This window comes from Heliangelus exortis, chromosome 2, assembly GCF_036169615.1.
Source record: "Heliangelus exortis chromosome 2, bHelExo1.hap1, whole genome shotgun sequence".
Lineage (NCBI taxonomy): Eukaryota > Metazoa > Chordata > Aves > Apodiformes > Trochilidae > Heliangelus > Heliangelus exortis.
In genome coordinates, this window is record NC_092423.1 from 95396189 (window position 1) to 95402506 (window position 6318).

Genomic DNA, 6318 nt, shown 5'->3' on the forward strand with positions numbered 1-6318 from the left:
GTTATGGTAATTATCAGTTAAGTCTCTTCTAAGTAACTACACTTGCTGAAATTGAATGTATGTTTTCCAGTCAGTGTCTGCTTGTAGGACCGATAACACTTGATACTTATAGTTACTGCTAGAGAATGGTGTGCAGAACCAAGGAAATTACTTGTTCTGAAAAACATCTTATGCTCCGGAAATGAAAAGGAGCAAAAGGGTCACACCTGCAGCCCTCCTTTGGAGAGGAGCAGACCAGAGAGGTGACCCAAAACTAAACAAGTTAAGTATTCCATCCCATACGCATCATACTCAGTATAAATCTGATGGAAGTATAAATCTCATGAAGGTCAAGCTGTCTTCATCCATAGATGGTGTCCTGAGAGGACCTGTCTGACCCATGACAGAGCCTGCCCCATGAGTTCCTGAATCTGTGTGTTCCTGCATCCGGTTCCTTCCTGCTGCTGACTCCAGGAACCTGCTGTGTGACTTCCCCAGGGCCTGCCCTGGGGTGACATGAATGTTATTGGAACAGAGAGTAATAGTGGTTTTAGATATATATATTTTTGGTATGTATTTCATTGCTTTCTTTTTTTCATCTTTACTGTTTCATTAAAACTGTGTGGTTTAGTTTCCAGCATGTAAGTCTTTCTCCCTTATTCTCTCTTCTTGCTCTTTCTGGGAAGGGAGAGGGGTCAAGAGAGAGCATCTGTCATTTGTTTAATTGCTGTCCCAGCCTTAAACCTTGATAGAAGTGTATAAGAAGTATGTGTATCTTGTGTATGTGTATGTGTGTCTTCCAACATCATGCTGGGAAGGCTGTAGGATAAAGCTCTTTCCATCCTTAGAATATGATTTATTAGTAAGTACAGATTTAAATGCAACTTTTTCTTTTTTGTGCTCCTGTAGCATAAGAATAGCATCTTCCACAAGAATATCTCTGCTCTATACAGGGGATTGTAACATCAATGTGATGTGACTAGCATCAGATCATACCTAAAGCAGGAAAGAGGTCTAAATATGTATTATAAATACTGCATTCTGAAAAAAAAACCCTATTATTTTCAAATTTGATGTAAAAGTGGCTATTTCTTTCACTAGGAGAGTGTTACTGCAGGTACTCAGGATTCAAACAGGAACAGTGACTGCCATAAAAAACTTTAATCACTGTAAATACAGTTACTGACCTAAAAAGTTATAGTTTATTCACTTTTACAAGCAACATTATCCCTCTGGCTGTACGGTTGACATTCTAAATAGTGAAAACATCTTGTATTTTCAGCATTTCAAGTTACAAAGTTTGGCAAGATTGAAGGTTATCTGTTATTGATAAAAAGAATGATTTCATTGAGGTTTCTGAATAGCTGGACTTCATCTGTGTCTATTTCAGAAAAGAAGCTATCATAATTAGGTCTTTAAATCAGCAGATTATAAAAAACATCCGGAGGAAGACATGTTCTGATTTTTTCCTGCAGTCCAAAATGAAGATGAACATCAGTTGCATACAAATGTTGAAAGTTAGTGTCTTAGTACTGCTTACTTATAGGTTAACAGCATTTAAAAAGGCCATAAGAACCATATTTAGGACCTTGCTCCACACTACTGTGATGACTTTGATTAGGTCAGTTGTCCTTACCTTGGAATAAATCAAAATTAGAACCCAGACCACATTTATATGTAGAAAGCCAAGTATAAGTAATTTTTTTTTTTTGGCTTTTGATAGGATGAATCTACTTTTTGTATCTGTTTTTCATACACAAATAATAACTACAGCAATAGAATATTCCTGTATTCCTGCAGTTTTCTCTACTCAAGGCTATTCTGCACTGTAAAAGCATGACCAAAATGTACTTCTTTTTGGATAAATCAATGATCAGTTTTACTAAACGAGTAATTCAGCAGCAGCCTAATGAGAAATACAGGAATCTTCTTTCAAGCTTCTACTTTTGTTTTTTAACCTACCTCATATTGTAAAAATTAATCACAGTTCCAAAACAAATATAAGTAACCACCTAAGACAATACTATACAGTGTAAGACAGTACCATGAAGAAGTATGTGAACTCCTTCCAACAATGTTATGTAGAGCATAAAAAACTAGAACACATTGGTCTGGGCAGAGTATCAGGCAAATGTCTTGAATTACTGTAGTGTTACAAATCACTTTCCAGTTACGACAGCAAGACTTTTATTTCTGGATGTACTTGGATGTTACAAAGAAGCTGCAAGTACTACACCACACCGTGTGCTAGAATTGGTTATAAAAGGGGAGTTGACATTAATCTAAAGATGTGAATCTTTATTTTAGCTTTAAAATGCCCTCTTATTGGAAGTACTATGTGCAATTTCTCTGGATCTTAGATGTAGTCTCACAGCCATCTCAGTTACCATATCTCAGTTTACCTGTCAGCAGTGGTCTGAACAGATGAATACCCATGCAGACAGCATGATTCATCTGAGGGTCAAGAATGTCATCTCTCTTGCATCTATAATAATCTGCAATTCTTGCAGTGGGTCTCTCTTAAAGAAAATCTTCCACATAATTCATGGATAACAAGGAGTCCCTTGGTAAGCTAAACCGTTCTAACTGTACCCTTGAGAGCTCTAAAATTAACTCATGGAAGTGGCTGCTACAGATTAGCCTGGGAAGTACATAGAATTCCCAGGAAAAAATTAAGATTACTGAGTTGATTGAACTTTATTTTCAATGGTTATGCTCAGTGGGAACATCTAAATGGGAATCCTGAGTCTAGTTTAACCTTTTTTTTCCAGATTAAAGAGACAAGCTTTAACCATGTTGTTTTATGACTATTTTTACTGAAATGGTATCATTATCTTATGCATTCTGGCCTTCTCAGGGACTTAAGTGTCTTCATCATTTCTACAGACTGATGTGTATACATTAAAAATATTTCTTCATTTAATGCTTTCTTTTACATTTTAATTTTATCTTTTTTTTTTTCAATTTCAAATTGCTCAGCACAGTCTTATACTACTTTGGAATCTCTTCTCACTAATATATTCTGCTTAATGTAATTCTTTCTTTTCTTAGTGGCCTTCCATCATAATTAAGCACATGATTTCCCAGCAGAAATGAACAAATGCACTTTCCCAATACTCAAGATTCTTTCGCAGATAAGCCAAAGAAATACATACTGTCCTTTTCAACTTGACCCAAGTTGATGTTTGGCATTTCTTCTGAACAAGAAGAAAAGGACAAGAAAGCCAGAAACAGTATAAAAATTATTCTGTATAAGCTTTATCCATTAATGAAATTAAGACAGAAAATGTGAGCAGCTGCAAGGATCATTTTAAAAAGTCTAAAATATGAGTAACTTAATCCCTCATTCTAATATTTGGGATAGCTAAAGGAAAGTGGAAATAATACACTTTCTAGCACAGAAGAAGTTCTGTTCTCCACCCCTCATAATTTAGCTATGAAGTTTCAGCTTTAATAATTACTAAAGACTGTTTTGTTGTAAACCAAAAACATGCTTCAAAAATACAGCTTTTCAATGAGAATCAGTATGTTGGCAAATTCAGATATCAGAATTGGAAACATCGATAATCTCATTTAGTAACTCAGGCATATCTGGACTACTGATAAATCTATGTTTTTAGGTGGGTAGTGGCTACTATCAGTCTGTCAGAGTGATAAACTTTAAATCCTTCTGTGCCTGATGAGTTCTACTGTTCATCAAACAGGGTCTGAGAATTAAGGCCTGCCTAATACCTGGAGAGGTGATCTGCTATGCACTTGTCAGGGTTTGACTGGGATCAGCATCATTTCAGCTTGGTCTTAGCCAAGTTTGAATTCATCTGGTGTTAGAAGTTTAATGTATAGTTGAAACCTTGAAAATTGTTGAAATAAATTAATGACAAAAAGCCTTATAGAAATATTAAAGAAAATTTGTAACCATATTTCTCCATCTAGAGCTTTTATCTACAAAGATCAGAGGATATATATAAAAAATACCAGAAAATTTTGCTGATGATATGTCTCTGATGACACAGAAAAACTCGTTATACAACTTCTGTTGTACCTTGATGCTCAGTTGTTTCTTTTTATTCTCTCTGCCCACTCTCCAAGAGAACGACTAAAGGCAGAAAGATTGCAAGGAAGAGATAAGAAGTTTTAAAACAAAAAAATATAACATTTGATATTTTAGTGTATTTTCTCTAAAGTATATGGCATTTAGAAAAGCAGCTACAATTCTGCTCTCAGAACACTGGATGGAATAACCTTCTTCTTAAGAAAAAGAAACAGTGCTACTTTCTGTTAAATTGTCAGCTCTTGCTTTTATTCAGCTGGCAGTAAGAATTACTGCTGACCAATATAAGAGGTAAAAGTTCCACTATTTCCCATTGACTAAATATATCTGATGGAAACACTACACTTGAGTGATCTAGTTGTCAGTAGAACTATGACTAAACCAATAGAATTAAGAGAGTTCGGTTCTTTTTCTATTCTTTATACGCACACATTTTTTATGCAGTGGGATTACAATTTTTCTATATGTGTGGCTGATCTGAATCCACAAGGTCAATTTGAAAAAGTTAACTTCTTAGTTTAAATAACCTATGGTTTTAGTTTTGCTATTCACAAATAAGTTCAGAGTTCTGTTATGCATCTTGTGATGAAACTCTATTTCCAATGCAGAAAAAATGTGGTTGTATTTTGGTTAAAATTAATTTCATAGTCTGGCAACAATGTGTTTTAATTTCTGTAAAAAGAGAAATCAGATGGCAGCTGACATTCGCTGAAATAGGTGAAACCTACTAGCAGCTGATTACCATTCCTGAAGGCTGAATTTATAAATAAAAGAAGAATATACAAGTCTATAAGGCAGAGATAATTCAGATGGATCAAAAAGATTCACAATCCTGATACTAATATGTTTTCATACTCAAAAAAGCACTCACGGAATAATAAAAAGAATTTATTTTTGGCATGAGTTTTTCCTCGTTGGCTTTAGTAAATGTTAAATTCTAAGAGGAAACACATGACATCAGGTTATTTAAAACCAACCACACACTTTTGGCTTTTAACGGTTCTTTAAGTGCACCAAGATTTGGCATCTGGCTAATAATCCATTAATTTTGTTTTATAAATCTCAAGGAAATTGTAATATGACCCGTTAGTCCTTCGTTATTAAATTTTCCAGTTTCAAAATCACACACAGTTTATGCACACAGGTGGCTTGTTCCCTCCAAGGTCAAGCTATACCATTTCCATTTTAAAGTTATGATACACTTTCAAAGCATGTTTACTTTACTTTATCTCATCTACAAGATTATTATCTACCAAAGCTCGAGATTCTGAGCACTATGCGGAAATGGCTCTACAAGACTTAATTAGCAAGCAGAAGGATAAACAGGAAAAACTGCTTTCAGCAGATGATAAATTTGTAGATGTCTGATTTTCATGATGAGTGAGAACACCTGCACTGTTATTAGCTTTTACTGCATTTTCTGTTGTAGCTCTCCCTGAGTGGCTGTGGGGAGATTTATTCAATTGCAGATCCTTTCAGGCTGGGAAGGTAGAACTGCCAAAGTTTCCTGGCCTGAGTACCTTGTGCTAGAGCCCTAGATTTCTCCACAAAGGCTAAAAATTAGTACCTTCCAGTCCTCTCCCTGTCACTTAATACCTCCCCTTAGTTCACACAATCATAGAATGGAACCATAGACGAGTTTGAAAGGACCTGAAAGATCATCCAGTTCCAACCCACCTGCCATAGGCAGGGACCCCTCCCTCTAAACCAGATTGCTTAAAGCCCCATCCAGAGGGGGCAGCTCTCTCTGACTTGTGCAATATCTCTGGATGAAACCAATGAGATACATGACAAAATTTCCTCTCCTAAAGGTCATTCCATGTTTTTTTTTTATATAAGGCTGAGCACACAGTTAATTTTTCACTCAAAGGGGTTTACTAGCTAATGTTGTTACATCTGGGATATATTTGATTAAACTAAATATATTTTCTTTGCCAGTTGAAAACTAGATTTAACTAGTCAGAAAGAACATTGATAGGAGTCCTTTAACTTTTAACTATGGCTAAAAAGCAGAAAATACTACACTTATGCTGATATTTCATGCTACAAAGGAATCACTGTCAACAGAATGCTAACAACTTCAACGTGATAGGTTGAATTGATCTTTGTAATCTTAACATACTACTCCTCACTTGAGAAAACTGGATAATGTACAAAACCAAAAACCTGGTGATAGTTTGCTCTTACTTTGCCTAGGTATAATATTTTCAGTCCCTGAAGACACTGAACAGTTTTGCACCTTGCCTATTGGAGTGGCAATTCAGGTTCTCCTCAGAGCCTTGTTAGAT